Raw genomic sequence first — 20,591 nt, forward strand, 5'->3', positions numbered from 1 at the left:
ATGTAAGGGAATGTGAAATACAACTTCTTGACCTCAACTGCTACCAACATCTTGAAATTGGCCCTTCTAAGAGACTGCAAAACATCATCAGTCAAAAAGTTGAGAAAGCTAAAAAGAGAGGATGGATCTCCAAAAAGGATGCTGACTTCCTAATCAAGGATAAACCCTGTATACCTCAATTTTACACCCTCCATAATATACATAATCTATGAAAGACCCACCTGGTAGACCTATAGTATCTGCAGTTAATTCTATACTTGAACCCCTGTCCAGATTTTGCAGATGCTTTTTTGCAACCGTTGGTCCAGAAAATGGTCTCCTATGTACAGGACACTACGCAGATCATAAATAGAAATAGAAGGAATCCCATTTGATCCAACTATAGAAATCCTTTTGGGACTGGACGTAGTAGCCCTATACACAAATATACCCCAGAGAGCGTCATTGGAAATGTTGGAGGAGAAATTGATACTAGATCATGACGTGGGGGCCACCCCTATCTCATTTATTTTATGGTGCGCGGAGATGAGCCTTGTTGAAAGTTATTTCCAATTAACGCAGAGTTTTACCAACAAATCCACGGGACAGCCATGGGCACTACACTGGCGCCGAGTATCGCCCACCTGTATGGAAGCATTCGAATGGAGTAAAATCATGCACACAACCAACCCTTTTGTCAATCATATACGTAGTTGGTGACGCTATATTGATGACATTTTTGTCATATGGCAAGGTTCAGAGACAGAGCTACAAGCATTTTTTCGATGGATTAGCACTCAAGATAGGTTTCTCAAATCTATCTCGAACTCCAGCACGGAAAGCCTCAATATCTTGGACATCACCATTTCCGTAGATGTAGATTCCAAGACTATCTTTGTGAAACCCTACAACAAACCTACTGATAGGAACTCGTTGCTACATTACACCAGTTTCCACCCCAAACATGTAAGAGATAACCTCCTGTTGGGTCCATTTTTGAGACTGAAACGTAACAGCACCAACAAATTGGACTTCTCTTTAGAAGCCCACAAAATGGTAAACCGACTACATTTAAGGGGTTACCCACATGAAACAGTTGGAAAAGCTCTGAAGAGAGCTAAAAACAATAATCGAGATGCCCTATTAGAGTACAAAGATCAATCTAGAGTGAAAAACATGGAACAAAAGCTCATGTTTGTTAACACGTTTAGCCACATGTCAAATGGAATTAAAAAAATCATCTTGAAAAACTGGACCATCCTGGAAAAAGGCGTGCAACCAGTAGCACAACCGGTTGTAGCTTTTAGACATAGTAAAAACCTTAAGGAACAACTAACCAGGAACAACATCAATCTCAAACCTCCAAAACAAACTACATTGACAATGGGGATTACCACAAATTGGGGGCCATTTCCCCTGTGGTCGGTGCATATATTGCAAATATACCTGCAAGAGTACTGAGGTCGATTTGGGTTTGCGTTTCTCATGGAAACAAAAATTGCATACAAACTGTAACACTTCCATGGTTGTGTATGCAATTTGGTGCCCATGTAATAAAATATATATTGGAAAAACCTGATAGGAAAATCAAGGTGTGTATCGGGGAACACAAGAGCTGTCTCAAAAATCGCACAGCTAATGCGCCAATGGTTGACCATTGGATAGCGAGAATTCATCCCCCAGAGGATTTCAGATGGACAATCATTTACAAAGTTGTACCCAGTATGGACACACATGAGATAAAATTACACTGTTAAGAAAAGAACAACAACTCATTTTTCTGACTAAGAGCTCCATAAGTGGCCTAAATTAAAAATTTGATTGGAATGTGTAAAGTATTCCTGTTTGTACCAATATGGACCACATACCCATGCCGACGAGTTTAATAATAACAACAGAATTGAGGTAATTATTGTGGTTTAATACTGCACTACACAGCATTTTGACACCTTTTTGTGGCTCCTGTTTGTGATGATTGTATCCCCTCATCGCATTATTCCCTTGATGAGGACATGGTCATTGTTTCATTTAGTCATCTTTTCGTAATGTTTATTCATATACCAACTTGACGAGATTTAGGCTTCTCTTTGCCAATGTGTTTAACTATTTTATGGCATAGAAATATGGAATATTCAGTTTAGAGGACGACGACTTGTAGCATTTAACGATTAAACAGACGGCATTGCCGCAACGGACACTCCCACTGCTCAGCTAACATCTATTCCTGTTAGTAGAACTAACGTAGTGGGAACCAATAGGAGATGCCGCCTGACGTCGAGAGCGTATAACCACAAACAAATCAATCATGTGACCATCATCGCCAAACTGATGTCGGACGAAATAAGTAGCTAAGGATTTGGGGCGTGGACGCCGTACGGGTAAGCATTGACATTTGTAATCACATAGGAAGAGGTAGTGCGGAAGGAATGAGATTGCTAATTTAGCATCCTCTTCTCCCTGTCAGAGCGTATTTATAACACTTTTATCTACACTGTAGCCCAAGATTACGGCCAACCGGTGTGTACGAGTTTATCCTGTCCCGTGCTATGTAAGCACCCACGAGAAGTCCAGCATGTGGAGTCTCTCTAGTAACCTGTAGGAAACGGACCAAGAAAGGAATACTCACTAAAGGTAAATCATCTAGTCGAACTTTCTATATTCCGAACGTAGTGGCTATCAGTTTGTGAATATCTGTATTTTGTCCTACAAACCAGTTTCTGGTGCGGGGATAATCCAGTCCACTAAAGGCAGCCATGTTACCGTTCGGTGTTGTAGACGGTGGTCCACTAGTGCTAATCACCATCTATCCGGACCCATGGGAAAGGCTCTAATCATCTACCAGTCTGATGGACTAAGATATTCATCTACAGTATGCCCTGGACCTTAGCTTATCTCTAATTAACACTCCTGCATTTAGGTGATTACCAGAATGTAGACACCATATGTACAGTGCAGCTATATAACCGTGCACAGAGGAAGTAATTTTGTATGAGCTTACTTTGAGCTCCGACACCAATGTTTAATTGTTTGGAAATGTTGCTACCATCACAGGCCTAATAACCGTTAAATAACTAATGGTATAGTACTGAATCTAACTAGTACAGATTCAGTGCTGACTTATTTTTTAAGTCAGCCATTGGATATATCAATATTGATATTATTGTCATTTTCGTTGCAGGTGATGCCTCCCACCGCTGGTTGACAATAGAAGACCGATGGGCTCCATATAATATTTCTCCAATAGGACTTTTGGTGCATATTTGTATTGACACAGCGATTGTAGATTTAATAATAAGCTCTCTCAAGTGTTAGCATCAACAACTTGTTGCTTTGATACGAAAAACTGTTAATAGTGCATTCTGCTAATTGCAGACAACCCCTGAAGAAATGATTTTGTTTTTGATTACACTTGAATGGAAAGAAACAGGTCGGGATGAGTTTGAGGAAGAAATAATGAGTATGAGTGAGAGGAAATGAGTATGAATGGAGTGCTTGATGTGAGCCATTGTTTTGAATTTGCACAGCACAGGACACTTTAGAGAGACTTGCCCCCTAGTGCCAGTTTGTTTGTTGTTAAAGGCTTTGCCTATTTGAGGGATTGCTAGATGTGGGTGTTATTTCCCTTACAGCTCTCTCTTTGTTTGTTTGGTTTCTGAATATACAAGTCTACAAGTCACCTCACAAAAAGATACACATACATCTATCATGTCGATTTTTAAAAAAATCTTTAGTTCTCCTGACCTGGCATGTAAGGGGTACCTTGCAACAACTTAAATATTCAATGGTGGCCAGTGACTTGCAGTGGAACATAGCTGAAGGCAAGTGAATTAGACCCTTATTAGTGTACAGGGCCAAAGTGCAGGTTTTCCTTAACACAGTAGGACCACTATTTATCCTAAGCCTACAGCTCCCTTTAGCGGTGACAATAGGCAAAGCACTGTGAATCCTAAGGCAACAGCTCCCTCTAGCGGAGCATTCTGAGTGTCCGGGCAGCGCAGGCAGCCTCTACTGTGCATGACAGCATCAGACAAACATACATCTGGCCTCTTGTATTATTAAGATTCTTCAACCAGGGCTTCAGATATTTATTCCGTGGGTCGGTACGTGCAGGACATAAAGATAAAAACGGTTTGAATGTTTGACTGTTTCTGGGCATAATCTGTTTGCAGAGCATAATTCCGAGCATTTCGGATAAACTCACAATAAACTCACAACTCTTAATTTTATTAAAAGAATATTTTATTAAAGTGACTATGTGTAAAATCTAGCTACTTCTCATAATTAAAAACGTGATGACTATTAAAACAGTTATACAGAACTTCTTACTGAAATCATGAGTACAATTTTTATTTACTAGTAGGCCAGAACTCTTATTTAACTCTTATTTAACTTCTCCCGCTTGCCAAACAAAGCTGTTTAACTAATTTCATTCAAACTTGCCTTTAAATGTTTGAACAATGAAACTTGTTATATTCCATTTTGCGTCAGCTAATCAGACAGTGCAGATTGAAAGGCTATTAAATCAGTTATGGTTCCTTTGATGGCTTCATCTGTAACATGGATAACTGTGGTCATTTGAGAGCTAATACTTGCCGATGACCGCCGACCTCCCGGGACGCATGCTTTTTTCAGACGAAGACCAATCCAGGCTTGTCCTACTGCTTCAGCGACTCTAGATAACCTCACGCATTGCATGCCCCCATGACGATGCATTCAGATGTCTGCCCTATCAACTTTTGATGGTACTTTCTGTGCCTACCATGGTGACCAGCCTGATCAGCTTCTAAAATGTAATGCACCTCGAGAGCCCGCAAGGCCTCCTACTCTGTGTGGTAACCCCCTCACCTTGGCAGATTGTGCCAGTAGTATTGAGAGTATTAAGCACCCCACAGTGAGGGCAACTAGTGCTTGTAATCATCGTCCTGGGGGGGGCATCGCCAAAGTTCCAAATACAGGGGAGGCCAAGTGGACCTATCGTATTTCTTCATCGGGTACCCAAACTGCACCTTGACAGGCGAGAACCGAGATATACCCTCTTGAACAAATGCCTCCATTGGCTCCACTCAGTTGGGATTGTGCCTTTGTGACCCGAAAGGCCATGGTTGGGTGTCATAGACTGATCAGCAATATCCTTGATGACTCTGTTACACTAGTGTTTAGGTATGGACAAATGGCCAGGGAAGTACTGGGAAGACTCAAGTGTTATGGCCGGACTATCATTGATAGTAGTATTGCGGGCAGCCTGTCCCCTGACCCTGGCAATGTGGCCCCCCAAACACTTTCTTACCGACACCGCCCTATCTGGTGCGAATCTCATCCCCTTGGGCATTCAGCGATCTGGAAATAATTTGGTACTGGAATTGTGGAACCAAATTCAGAGAATTGTCCCATGCCACTTAACAGGGGTCATGATTAGCTTTTTTGTATTATTGTGAACAGAGAGCTACTAGCATGCTGTATTTCTTTTTTCAATTGTAAATATGGAAGTGTAATGTTAGAAATGTTTTGCTAGGATGTGCTTTGATGGTCGTACGACCGAATAAAGTTATTTGACTGACTGACTGGAATGCAGCCCATAGTGGGTGGTAAACTCCATCTAAGGCTAAATAAGTGTGCAAGACTGATAGCCAACAAGTACCATAAGAGAAAGTTTAAAAGAACTTTGAAGTGAGAGTTCAAGAGAGTGTGAAGCTGTCGAGAGGTAAACAGGCGGGGTCCGTGCAGGATTCAACAGGACGGGCGGGCCCATACCCGGCCGTCGCTGGTGCCTATAGCCATGGGGGCTAAGGAGTGATAAGTAGGAGGGACGCCGCGGTGCGCACAAAAGCCTGGCGTGAAGGCCCGGGTGGTGCCACCACAGGTGCTGATCATGGTGGTAGTAGCAAATATACAACCAAGAACTTTGAAGGCTGAACGGGAGAAGGGTTGCATGTGAACAGCAGTTGGACATAGGTCAGTCGGTCCTAAGAGATGGGCGAGCGCCATTCGGAAGGGGCAGGATATAGCCTCCTTTGCCCTCAGCCGATCGAAAGGGAGTCGGGTTCAGATCCCTGAATTCGCAGTGGGGGAGATGGGTACCATCACAGTGTCTAGTGCGGTCATGCAAACAATCCCAGAGGAGCCGGCACGTGACCCAGGGAGAGTTCCCTTTTCTTTGTGAAGGTCAGGGAACCCTGGAATGGGTTCGCCCCGAGAGAGGGGCCCGAGCCTTAGTAAGAATTGTGGTTCCATCGGCTTCTGGTGAGCTCTTGCTTGTCCTTGAACACTGAGGGAGTTGGTGTAAATCTCATGCTGGGCCAAACGCATATCTGTAGCAGGTCTTCAAGGTGAACTGCCTCTGGCATGTTGTCACAATGTAGGTAAGGGAAGCCGCCAAGTCTGATCCGTAACTTCGGGATAAGGATTGGCTCTAAGGGCTGGGTCTGTTGCGCTGTGGCGTGAAACTGGCACTGGGCGCACTTTGTAGCTGGACCAGGTATCTCCCCCCAAGGGCTGTGCCGACTCCAGACACGAGCCGGCCCTTCCTGTGGATCGCCCGAGCTGCGGTTGTCACCTCTCTCCGTTCCCCTCCTGGGTTTCGGGGCTGGCATGCTGCCTCTGCAGATGCCTAGCAGCTGACTTAGAACTGGTGCAGAGCAGGGGAACCTGGCTGTTTAATTAAAACAAAGCATTGCGAAGGCCCTTGGTGGGTGTTGACGCAATGTGATTTCTGCCCAGTACTCTGAATGTCAAAGTGAAGAAATTCAATGAAGCGCCGGTGAACGACAGGAGTAACAATTTTTTTTCTTTTTATTAGATTTTATTTGGTTTAACATATATGCAAACCTTTAGCCATAATTATTCCTAAAATGACATTTTATTTACATGAGGATGACCAAAAGACAAGAAGAACACATTATTTACTAAATTAATACTTCTGGCTAAATTTCAGTCTCACTTAATTTTTTGAAAATGCTTAACAATAGTTTCACCGGAGCTAAAGATAGAGAAATTCCATTTCCTCTAAGGAGTTCTAGCCACCACTCTTCCGTGGTTCTCCAATTGTAATTTTTAGTGAATTCTTCCATGAGGTTATTTCGCTCATCTTGGAAAATAAAATAACGTGCTTTAAAGACTCGACTCAGTGTTCATCTTTGCATAATCTACAATAGTCTGGTATGGAGTTTTTTTTTCCGGTGGCTAAGTAGCTCGCCTGTTGGGAACAAGTTCAGTCTAAATCTCATCATGTTGTCCCTAAAATCCAAATTTGGGAACTGAGCAAGGTACCTAGGTAGTGTATTTAGTTTACTTGCTTCCGGAAACAGTTTCCCATAAACTGTCAAGCATTGTCTTTCGTCTAGTGTCGCAATCCAGTCTTGTATATATAATTTACGTTTGGTTTTACCTGGATTTTCTCTTAGGGATTTGTCATCTTCCCCCAAGTTCACCAGAATGGCCTGACATATTAATTTCCAGTCCGTCAAAGTCACTTGCTGTTTTGAATTATGGATTTTTTAAGCACGGCAAAGCCACCTTTGTCAAGCGCTTCTAAGCATTTTCGGTAGTGTGCCAGTGACTTCCAAACTACTACTGTTTTCATTGCCGTCAAGCCCAACTCCATTCGCAGTGCTTGCATAGATAAGTGTACTCCTCGTCGTTCGTAGAACATTTCCAAAATATTCCCTCAATTAGGGTCCAATTTTTGTCATGAAAAGAGAATAGGCATTCGGCTCCATAATTCAAGATTGATAGAACTTTCATTCTATAGAACGCTATAAGAGGTCTCAATGAATATCCACAGTATCTCTTTAACAGCAATCTACTTTGACTTGCCAAGTTTTTTGCTTTTGATCTCAAGAGGACTCATCTGGGGGCATCTACTCTGCTCGTATTGAGAAATACCCCTAGATGTATATACAAAGAGACTTGTGGTATCTTCTCTCCTCTCAATTGCCAGCACTTCATTGTTTTATGTTGACCTCCGGCATGTTCTCCAAAGGCCATAATTCTTGATTTAGTTGGGTTGATCTTTAAACCGTTCTGGTCAACGTAATTCTGTAAGGCCTCCAATTGGCATTGCAGTCCTACTGGGGTTTGATCCAGCAGGACCACATCGTCAGCATAAAGTAGGCAAGTTATTTTTTCCTCCGATGTTCGGTGGAAAGCATCTGATATCGATGAATGCATCTGCGAGGTCCGAGGTGAACAGGTTGAAGAGAACTGGGGCTAAGGATCAGCCCTGTTTTAGCCCTTTCTTTGTTTTTATTTCTTTTTAAAGTAAACCAGATCTGTCCAGCCTTATCCGAATGGAGGTGTCTGAGTATAGAGCTTGAATGATTTCTCGAATGGCCGTTGGGCAGCCCCACTGTTACATTTTAGACCACAATCAAGCCCTGTTCACTGTGTCAAAGGCTTCGGTTAGGTCGATGAACACCACATATATTTTCTTTCCTTTCAATCGCTCCACCTGAGCCTTAAAGATGCTAATTAAGAAGATGTTTAAGGTGCTTCCTACGCCCTTGATGAATCCGCTTTGCCATTCATCACAATGGTTAGTTTCAGCGCTCCATTTACCTAATGTTCTCAAGGTGAAAGAGGTGCACACCTTTCCAACTACATCCAGCAGTGCTATGGGGCGATAATTGCTAGGATTCAATCTCAACTCCTTTTTGAAAATTTGGATGATTGTTATGATGGATTTCTGAACTCTGACCTGGTGGGCAGAGGTTCAGAAGGCCAGCCTAGTTTCTTGGCATAGGGTAACCTATTGGACAAGCCAGAGCAATCAAGGTAGCTATGGCGGCGGTCAAGACTAGGTCTCAGGAGGGGTGAGGGTGACTGAAAGACCTCAATGAGCACACAGAGTAAAGGACTCTTACAAATTACTCCCAGTCAGGTGTATATATATCAAAAATACAAATACATTTATTCCAAGGCCTTTGCAATTCAACACATAGGGGGTAATTACGAGTTTGGAGGTAGCCATGGCACTACTAGCGCCATGGCTGCCTCCAAACCCGGGTCCGGGTCCGGTCTGGCTGAATGGGGATTTACCGGGACATTTCGACCTGTGCGGACCCGGTAAGTCCCCATTCAGGTTACCATTCCCCATTCCCATTTGAGCCCCGATAGGGCTCAAATGGGAATGGGGAAGGCGCTAATAACGGGCCTGCAAATTGCGCGCCCGTTATTAGCTCCAAGGTCCCTTAACGGGACCCGCAGAGAACGGCTGGTCAGACCAGCTGTTCCTGCTGGGACCCGCTAAGAGACCTCCGAATTTGGTGGTAAGAGTTTACCGGCACCGGCATCAAATTACAGCAATACTAGTAAACCAACACAATCCTATCTATACACATATATACAAGACCAATGGGGTCCAAAGGATGAAGGCACCAAATAGGTCCACAACCTAAACAGGGAAGGAAGCAGGCAGTGCAAGTAGTCTTTAGTCCCTTCTGTATCAAACACAACCCTAATTGAAAGGCAGCCCAATCCCTAAGATGAGAGGAGCCTAATGCTCAAATGTACTTGCGAAGCTGTCTCACGCAGTAGTTAAAATGGGCAAAGCAGGGTCTTTTGTCGGGGCTGTAGCAACTCAGGAAGGTAGGTGTGGTGATGCAGAATAGGTTCCCACTATTTGAGGAGGGCATCCACTTGAGGGCAGAGTCGATTCCAAGAGTCAGGAATAGTTTGCTAGTTTGCACTAGCAGTGGAAAGGAGAGGGGCCCTCAGGGGCCACTCATGCGTAGAAATGGGTGGATGTGCTAGGGGTTACCGGTTAGGGTTGCAATTACTCACCGACCCCCGGTGCACTTCGGACCAAACTTCGGCAGTTGAGTCCACTTCGGTTGCAGGTTCAAATGCTGCAATCTCGCGGCTCTGCGGCTTTCAGCGACAAAGTTACAGCTTTGATTCCCCTACAGGACAGTGGTGATTTCTCTGCTGCTGGTGGATGGATCAGGCTATTCCACTGTAGCAGGTTTCAGGGCACAGAGTACCACAGCTGCAAAGTTCTTCACCACGGCTGGGCGACACAGCAACCGCGTAACTCTGGTTCGGGCACACTCACTTTACTCCAGACCTGGGAATGCCAAGTGTATGAAATTTGGTGTGAGAGTGCCGTGTACACAGAGTTTACGATGTGCCAAGTTTCAAGGGCCTCGTAGAAACGGCAGCGGTCTGAGGGCAAAACGTCTGTGCAAGCTGGTCAGTCCACTGCTTGGCCCAGCGACACTTCTGAAAAGGCTTACTTGCAGGTTAAGATGAAGGTGCCGAGAATAGTTGGTCCCACTATTCTAATGGTTGAAGCGTCTTCGCAGACATCCTAGGATGACCAGATGCAGAGGGGTCAAACATAACCCTAATTGAAAGGCAGCCCAATCCCTAAGATGAGAGGAGCCTAATGCTCAAATGTACTTGCGAAGCTGGCTCACGCAGTAGTTAAAATGGGCAAAGCAGGGTCTTTTGTCGGGGCTGTAGCAACTCAGGAAGGTAGGTGTGGTGATGCAGAATAGGTTCCCACTATTTGAGGAGGGCCTCCACTTGAGGGCAGAGTCGATTCCAAGAGTCAGGAATAGTTTGCTAGTTTGCACTAGCAGTGGAAAGGAGAGGGGCCCTCAGGGGCCACTCATGCGTAAAAATGGATGGATGTGCTAGGGGTTACCGGTTAGGGTTGCAATTACTCACCGACCCCCGGTGCACTTCGGGCCAAACTTCGGCAGTTGAGTCCACTTCGGTTGCAGGGTCAAATGCTGCAATCTCGCGGCTCTGCGGCTTTCAGCGACAAAGTTACAGCTTTGATTCCCCTTCAGGACAGTGGTGATTTCTCTGCTGCTGATGGATGGATCAGGCCAGTTCCACTGTAGCAGGTTTCAGGGCACAGAGTACCACAGCTGCAAAGTTCTTCACCACGGCTGGGCGACACAGCAACCGCGTAAACTCTGGTTCGGGCACACTCACTTTACTCCAGACCTGGGAATGCCAAGTGTATGAAATTTGGTGTGAGAGTGCCGTGTACACAGAGTTTACGATGTGCCAAGTTTCAAGGGCCTCGTCGAAACGGCAGCAGCCTGAGGGCAAAACGTCTGTGCAAGCTGGTCAGTCCACTGGTTGGCCCAGCGACACTTCTGAAAAGGCTTACTTGCAGGTTAAGATGAAGGTGCCGAGAATAGTTGGTCCCACTATTCTAATGGTTGAAGCGTCTTCGCAGACATCCTAGGATGACCAGATGCAGAGGGGTCAAACACAACCGTAATTGAAAGGTAGCCCAATCCCTAAAATGAGAGGAGCCTAATGCTCAAATGTACTTGCGAAGCTGGCTCACGCAGTAGTTAAAATGGGCAAAGCAGGGTCTTTTGTCGGTGCTGTAGCAACTCAGGAAGGTAGGTGTGGTGATACAGAATAGGTTCCCACTATTTGAGGAGGGCCTCTACTTGAGGGCAGAGTCGATTCCAAGAGTCAGGAATAGTTCGCTAGTTTGCACTAGCAGTGGAAAGGAGAGGGGCCCTCAGGGGCCACTAATGCGTAAAAATGGATGGATGTGCTAGGGGTTACCGGTTAGGGTTGCAACTTCTCACCGACCCCCGGTGCACTTCGGACCAAACTTCGGCAGTTGAGTCCACTTCGGTTGCAGGTTCAAATGCTGCAATCTCGCGTCTCTGCAGCTTTCAGCGACAAAGTTACAGCTTTGATTCCCCTACAGGACAGTGGTGATTTCTCTGCTTCTGGTGGATGGATCAGGCCAGTTCCACTGTAGCAGGTTTCAGGGCACAGAGTAACATAGCTGCAAAGTTCTTCACCACGGCTGGGCGACACAGCAACCGCATAAACTCTGGTTCGGGCACACTCACTTTACTCCAGACCTGGGAATGCCATGTGTATGAAATTTGGTGTGAGAGTGCCGTGTACACAGAGTTTACGTGTTGCCAAGTTTCAAGGGCCTCGTCAAAACGGCGGCGGTCTCAGGGCAAAACGTCTGTGCAAGCCGGTCAGTCCACTGGTTGGCCCAGCGACACTTCTGAAAAGGCTTACTTGCAGGTTAAGATGAAGGTGCCGAGAATAGTTGGTCCCACTATTCTAATGGTTGAAGCGTCTTCGCAGACATCCTAGGATGACCAGATGCAGAGGGGTCCAGCAGGAACACAGCGGGCTCAGGGTGCCAAACCTTCCAATGGGTCACCATTCGGCTTCTTAGTTTCAGGATACTTGGATCCTATCATTCGTTCAGTGTGAACTCCAGAGATCGACATGGTATGGGTGTTTGGGGCCTTCTGTTATCCAGAATCTCCTTCGCGTCAAAACGTACAGGACCCAATGGGAGATCTGCTCACATACAGGCATACCATACGTAGACCAATCATGGACCATGGTGGTCCCAGGCATTCACAGCACTCCAGACTCTTTGGCACCCAGGATGTGTATTGGAACCAGACGTTCCAGCCTACATCCTGGGGGGGCGCAGTCAAGGCCTGCAGAAACCCGCGAAGGCTTGGCCCTTCGCTGGAAAATGCATGCTCAAATAAGGACTGACCCGGGTTGGCTCGACCTTGGGAAGGTGACGGGGCAAGATGGACAAAGGACAGGACCAAGAACCTTGTGGCGTAGCCATTTTGGAGCCAGGCCCCCTAACCGTGCCAAACACGGTAATCGCGGTTTTTCCTGGCAAGAAAGGGTTAAAAATATGCAAAATGATAAGCTGCCACCAGCCCTGTCCAAGGCACATCTGCACTTCTCCTAAAAATTCCTTTGAGAGTATCTAGGGCCTTTGGAAATGACTAGACCCAAGTGCACTGTAATTTAAGGTACATTGTACACTTGTTACATGTTGCAGAAAAGTTGCGACAAGGACAAAGGGAAACAAAGTCTCCCAGTCTTGACTATTTTAAGGGCATGCCAGTTTCCCCATTAAAAGTGAGCAAAAAGCCCAGGGGAGTGCAGCAGAAGGCTGTGCTCCTCTGGTGAAGTTAAACTATGGTGTTTATACCTCAGCAACAAAAGTTGGGGGGTTCACAACTGGAAGGAAAGTTACACAAAATGGAAATCTTTAATAATATTGATCATCATGGTCCTCAAAGATGCTGGGGTCATCTGTTTGTCAGTTATATAATCAAATAGGATTGTCAAGATCTTAGCCCATTTGCTCGGATTTTCCTTTAACATGGTGTTTGTCAATCTATCTGGGCCGGGTACTCTCGATTTATTCAGTTTATTTATAGCTTCTTCAATTGTCTCGGTTGTGATGCCTAACTGCTTCCAGATACCTTGTCTTTGACTCTCGACACATGGTTCACAAACTTCTGGGTCAAAGAATTTAGAAAAAGGCGAGGTCCAACTTGCAGCTGTTATGGAGTTTGTTACAAGTGCCTCCTGCGGAGCGTCCATGTTATTAATTCTAGCCCAGATTTCAGCTGTGTTTTTCGATCTGATGTTGTGTAACATTCGTTCTGCATCCTGGTGTAAGATTGTTTTCTTTATAAGCTTTTGCCAAATTCTTTATTTTTGCTTTAATTTGTTTATTTTGATAGCTCTTTGTGCCGCTGGTTCATTCATTAATATCCAGAGTTGCAATCTCATGCATTTCTTCTGTTCCCTTGTGGCCGAATCAAAGGTATGGCGGTGCATAAATCCTGGTTTGTTGCTTCCACCCTTCTTAGTATCAAAGACACTTAGGAGCACCGACAAATCAACTACACTGCTCACACTTAGGCCCAGTCCTTTGCTTATTGCAGACTTAAGGCTGTTCTCAAGTTGTTTTAGTTGGGCCGGTCTAATTCTCAACCTATTATGTCCCAGAGTCACCTCCAAATCTGTCAAGTACCTCTTAGTTATTCGCGGCGGTTCACAGCACCACGTCATACTTAGCAGATTATGGTTACTCTGAGATTTCTCTTCAACAGTCATTATGGGCGAATCATTTAGAACGTTCTGAGAGACACAAATGTAATCCAAGATGAAGCTACCCTTTTTTCCTCTCCAAGTGGGTGCTGCTAGGGTATTATCTCCCTTGTCGTCGGCCAAGGTATATATACTTCTAGATGCAGCTGTACCTCTCCATAGCTTACCTCGCATTCCTGGTGCTGATGTTTTGACAAGGTCATCATCAGTGCCATATCCATCGTTGTTCTTGCAGTGAGCGTTTAGATCTCCACACAGAATTAGGTGTGGATCACCCCATTTTTCTCTCTGGTCGTTCACCCATGTCATAACCTGGTCTGGAAAATTGTTCAGTGACTTGATTGCCGGGTTATAGTATAAATAAATAATTGCGATGATTTTTGACTCTTTGTTAGGCCTCACTAAGATCTTGCCAACCATTGATTGCATAAAGCTGGTTGGGTTAGTAGAGTCAAGAAGTTCAAAGTCCAAACAATTTTTGATTGTGATTAGCCGACCCGACATTGGTCTTCCTTTTGCACCTTTGAGTGCCGGGTTCAGATGGACGTTGTAACCCTCAATAATCGGTGGGGTCCTCAACCAAGTCTCCTGTAAGAAGATGATGTCATGTTTCCTAATTGATAGGTCTTTACAGAGCAAAAGATGGGAGAACCCCCGTGTGTTCCAGCTTGCCAGCGTTAACCATGGGCTGTTACAAGACAATTGACTCTATGCTTGGATCAATTTTGTGGCTAATAATCCAACTAGCCACTTACAATGATCATCAGATCCAATTTCTTTGGTCTTTACAGGTACCGCACTATTTGCGGGAGCTGGAGTGTCCTTACGTCCTTTTCTTGAGGCCTCTCTGTTCGATCTTGATCGTGACTGGTCTCTCCTCTTGTCGTTCCGCCCTCTTGTTTGGATTGATGGTTGGTGTTTACATTTGTCTACTTCTTGCGTTCTTAAGTTTACTTTTATCAGGTTCGTTAAGTCAAAGCCCATAGGTCTCAGTTGTCAGGCTTCATCTAGTATTAGATGTTTAATGAGGCAGCTCGATAAGTGGAGAATCACCCTGTCAGTTCTATCATCATCAGGGAATTCTACAGTGATCAAGTCTTCAGTCGTCAGTAATCTGAAGGCCTGTAAATGATGGAACAATCTGATTACATTTGCCCTATTAAGAATTAGGCATCGTCTGATGCAATCACTCGTTCCAAAACAATTTGTAATGCTTGGTTGTGCCGATCTCTCACGTCGCCTTTGTGGGTGTGGTCATGGTTGCCCAATGTTGGACTCTCCTCTTTCTCTCTGTTTGTCTTTGTCAGTTCTTTACATTTGACAATTCTCAGTGGCGATATTACATAATTGTTGTTTGTTGATGGATTAGTTCCTTTACTCATTTTCTGGCACTTAGCCACTGACCCAGTGAACGACTGGTTGTGAATTGACACAACGCCCATACTCTTATTCGCTGATGTTTTCATTTTCATTGTTTTCATTTTCCTTGGGAAGCAGGGAAGGTGGCTGTTTAAGCCCCAGCCTTAGTGTGAGGAGGTGGTACCTTAAGATCACAGCCCTTGGACAGTGGAATTAGGGCAGACATTGCCTGATGGCCACCAGGACATCTTTTGGGCCTGACCGGCCATCTGACCGGGGCAATCGGATGAGTTGCGGCTGGCCCGTGTGAATAATCAGAGATGATTCTCCGCAGAAACCTGGTCTGGGATCCTCCTCATGTGGCCAGGTCCCAACCCTGCAGGTGGTGTACTGCCAGAAGATCACATGGGGGGGAACAGACCAGGAAGACTGGGATGAGCCCTACTTACCTCTCCCGTTATTCACCACCCTTTTGATGGCTCTTTGCAAGACTGTAGAAGTTATAAAACCTAACATTTGTGAAACTACAAGTCCCCGAATCCTAGAGGTACTGGAAGAGGAGGAGGAATGAAGAGACAAGTAGATGTAGTAGTTAGGCAATTAAGCTTAGTAGCCGTTTTAGTAGTGTGGCAATTAAGGCTAAAAGCCTGCACCTGAATCCTATCATTGAACCTTTGAGCCATAAACGTCCCCAGCAGGAAAGGAGGTGTAGAAGAAGCTGGAAGGCTGGCTGTAGGAACAGTAACAGAGGAGAAGCACAAGGCTGACAAATCCCAAGAAAGTGGAAGAATAGAAGGGAAACTGGAGTGTGGAGACAGCAATTTTTACCTGCAAGCTCTGAGAGAGTCCTGTTCTCCCAACGTCTTACATGCAGAGGCTGCGCAGAGGACGACGTGCTGGAGGCTGAATTTTCCCCATGTGAGCCGTATTGCAGTGATTGCAGAGTTGTTACTAAGGCCAGGAGCAGAAGGCAAGCCAAGTGTCTCAGGAGAAAAGGAAACTCTCACATCAAGTGGTAGGACCGAAGACACCCGCGCTGGAGAAGGGTGTGGGTCCCTAGCAAGCCAGAAGTGGTAGCAGAGGCAAAGGAAGTTGGGAAACCAGTGCAAACCACAAAACAAGTATCACTGAAGCCAGTGAGTAAAGCACAATGTTTAGATACACTGGGCAAGCCTTTCTGGTAACTGTAGCCAGCTCCTAAGTGACTCACGTCTGGCTGAAAGTGAGTTAAATCTGTTTGATATAATTGAAGTCTTGTTAAATAAAGGCAAACCTATGAGGAAAGCTTTAACGTTTGTGTGAGATAGAAAAGACATTTAAATCCATTGTTGAACACTTTAAAACATGTTGCTGATTAGCAGAGTGGTCGCCTGTCCTTAATTGAGGGAAAGGAATGCTTTATAGACCATTATCAGATCCCTAACATTAACGTTATACGAGTAACAAGTACAAAGAGTAAAAACTCCAACAAAAGACGGTTGCGTCTAACAATTATGTTTCCCACATCCTTTACCATTACACAGGAATACAATTCTTCATTCAAATTTAAACTTTGAATTCTATCTTAAAGAGAGGTTGCGTGTGTCTAATTGTGTTTTCATTTGAAAGACTGAACTCTATACAGTATTCAGAAGTGACATTATTTCTATTTCAAATAAGAGTTTAAAACATTGAGAAGAACAAGCATTGCCCAAGTCAAGAGTCATACCATTTTCATAGTGAATCCTGCCTTGCCAAGAGTTAAACAGCCATCTAACTACACTGTGAAGTTGTTAATAATCAAGTGGTATAAAGAACAAATACACCATTGTTACCTGAAGTTGAAAGAGTGGCACATATACGTCTGGGTAATTACTTGGGCTGATAAATGGCAGAAAGGTGGGAACAAAGCTGGGAAAGGAGAACCAAATGCTTGTGAAGAATACTCTGAAGTAGAATACAACCTGTGGTGTGAAAGACTGCTGAAGCTAGAAAGGAGAGAGTATTGTGAACTGAGGCAATTTGTTCTTGTGGTAGCTAGACAGACTGAAGAGGCATAAAAATGAAGCGTGCCTTCCCTATCGGAAGAGGTTGAAGTGTCTTGTCTACGCCTGAATATCTATTCCAAAATACTGAGCAGTAGTAGTAATACTTGAGCTGTGGTGATATATTAAGCCGAGGTAAGTGCAAGTAAAGAGGTTAGTGCCCCTGCACAGTCCCCCTACCTCTACGCAGGTAGAGGCTCTTAACACCGCCCAGCAGGAGCTCCGGGCAGCTGTGATGCTCTCCCCAGCCGCGGGGTAATGCCAACCGTGTGTGGTCAAGTCCAAAATGCGGTGCAGGTGTCAAAGGATGCTCCAAGCTGACCCCTTTCCTCCACAGGGCTAGAGCCACTTACAGCGGCCAGCTCAGAGTTCCATGGCGACTGCGAGCTAGACTCGGCACTCAGGCAAGTGTCACCCATGTGTGACTGTTAGGAAAGATTTCTTAATTGTGGGTAATTTTCCTTCCATGTGGCAACCCCTAAACTTTTTGCTGTTGTTTTCACCAGGATCTAGACTTTGCCAGAGATGTGCAGCCTTCTGCCGCACTCCTCTGGGCTTTCGCTCCATTCTTACGGGGAAACTGAAATGCCCTTAAGACAGTCAGTACCGGGAAACGTTGTTTTCCGTAGTTTCTTTATCATGTTGCAGCTTTCGTGCAACATGACACAAGAGGGCACTGTAAGCTAAGTTACTGCTCTCTTGGGTCTCTAGTCTTCTACAGGCCCTAGATACTCTTTTTGGATTGTAAATGATCGGTGCAAGTGAATCACGGACGGGACTGGTGGCAGCGATCGTTTCTTGTGTTTTCGAGCTCCTTTTGGCGTTTTGAGCGCGTTTCTTGCGCTTAGCCCAAAATGGTGGCCTGGCTCCCAAAATGGCCAGACCACGAGGCTCTTTGTCCTGTCCGCTGACCGTCTTGCCCCCTTCACCTTCCCCAGGTCGAGCCGAACCAGGGCCTTCCTTATTTGGGCATGTACTTTCCTGCGAAACACAGATGCTTTCGCAGGCTTCTACAGGCTTTGTGTGTGCCTCCAGGATGTGGGCTGGGATGTCTGGTCCCAATACACATCCTGGGTGCCAGAGAGTCTAGTGTGGTATGAATGCCTGGGACCACCGTGGTCCGTGATAGGTCCACGTATGGTGTGAGTGTTTTGTGAGCAGATCTCCCATTGGGTCCTCTCCGTTTTGGCGCAAAGGGAACCGTGGATAAGAGGAGGCTGGAAACGCCACTACCATGTCGATCTCCTGAGTTCTCACGAACAAAGGAATACAGGAGCCAAGTATCCTGCAACCACGAGGCTGAACCGAGGAATCGCTGGTGACCCGCGGAAGGACTGCTCCTCTGCACTGCTGTCGCTTGGTGAAACCCTTTCCACCTCTGATCGAACGAGAAGGCCTGTACTGGTACTTCGACCCTTGGAATAGTCGGAACAACTATTCTCGGCATCTTCACCATCTCCTGCATGTAAGCCTTCGGAAGTGTCTCTGGGCCATCCAGCAGACTGACCAGCCTACCCAGGAGTCTTGCTCTGTAACCGCCGTCAGGTTGTGTTGTATTATGAGTCCTTGTCACTCTCACACGCTTCGTACGCTTGGCATTCCCAGGTCTGAAGTGAGTAGTGTACATTTGGCTGAGATACACACGGCCACTCCGTTGCCCTGCTGTGGAAACAAACTGTGCGGGTTCACTGCGTTTGGGACGTCCTCAATTCAACTCTGCTGCTGCGGAATCTGATTGGTCTGGCTTGTCCAGAGGTTACCCTGTTCCAAGAAACTAGGCTGGCCTTCTGAACCTCTGCCCCTCCCGGACAGAGTTCAGAAATCCATCTTAACAGTGACCAAGTTCAAAACAGGGTGCTGTCGTAAAGCGGCACCACGAGCAGGACCATTTCCTCCACGGGGCTAGAGGCACTCATAGTTGCCAGCCTGAGCAGACGTGAAGGGGAGGAGACAGTTGGCATGCTGCAGCATATTGGTACCTTCTATGCGCTCTCCCCACCGGTCGCCTCACCCTTACGCAGTGCGTTGCAGTGCACATATCTCAGAAACGCTGTGTCCTAGGGCCTTGAAATGTGGTTTGAGCCTTTGAGTTTTATTCCTCGTGTCGAGGCACTTGTAGAGAAGCAGATGTACAGGTCACTCATTGAGTCCACCCGCCCAAATCTCTGGCGTATTGGAAGAACAGCAAGAAAGCACTATGCATGACAACTGGTATTATCCCAATAGCGAATCAAAGATATGAGAGACGTTATGCTTTGAGACAACCACTTGGCATAGAAGAACTATAAGTGAAGTCTGACAAATGCAAAGTGACGTCATGAAGAGAAGATAGGTGGATGCACTGAAACAATATCTGGAAATCTGTAGAATTAAGATGTAAATACATATGCGAATTTGAAGAAAACCATATACAATTAGAAGACAATTAACGAGAAATGTAGTAGATGTACATATGCATAAATGCAAGGTAGATAAAACAATGTGGAAGCTTGCTAAAGTAGGAAATATGACGCGATTAAAGCAGCCATGTTGAGAAAATCGTTGTCGGCATCCTATAATAGTAAGTGAGAAGCCTCGAGCAGAAAGACCAAGGCTGCAGCTCTGACAGGTGCTGGAATACAGATCTGTGTAAGAGCAAAGGATATTTGTTTGGCTCAGGATCAAGGATACCGCAGCAAGAAGCAACTGCAATGCACAAAAGGGGTCGAAGAAGATAAGGTAGATACGCACAACATATTTCCCTTAGATTAAGTAAAGTATAGATTAAGTAAAGTAGTGAACATTTGTGAGTGCCAAGTATTGAACAATCAAAGATACAGAGGGCACATGCAAGACAGAGCAACCAGGTCTCCAGAGACTGAGGAGAGCAATAGTACCGAATATAATTGAATCAAATAGCACTAAATAAAAGGACAGAATGGATAAAATCATGGTTTCTTCACACGTGGTACGAGACCAGAAGACAAGGCCTATTCATAAAGCTTTCGACAAAGATAACAATGTATCTTCACTCCGTTTAAAGTTCTGAGGAGGTTAAAAGTCAGCAAGATCAACTAAAAAGAAGAAGCCTTGGCTTAGGGTCTAAGTGATGAGAGATGGTAGGCTAAATAGCTAAGGAGGGCAGGTGTCTGACGTTGTTCTCTTGCACATGGGTTTCATTGCTTACATGCTGCTAATGAGCCAAATGTCCAAGGATGGAGGAGAGTGCCAACCAATCATGAGGGCCTAAGTAATTGTGGGCCATACATTTTTTTCAGAAGCCTATACGCTGCTGTTGTTATGCTGTTATAATTATTTTATGTAGATAGAGGTTGTTCAAGACGTGCCTACCAGATAAGGCACAGCCAATGATAACAA

The sequence above is a fragment of the Ambystoma mexicanum genome, chromosome 6p (genome assembly GCF_040938575.1).
Source record: "Ambystoma mexicanum isolate Mex_15411 chromosome 6p, UKY_AmexF1_1, whole genome shotgun sequence".
NCBI classification, from domain to species: domain Eukaryota; kingdom Metazoa; phylum Chordata; class Amphibia; order Caudata; family Ambystomatidae; genus Ambystoma; species Ambystoma mexicanum.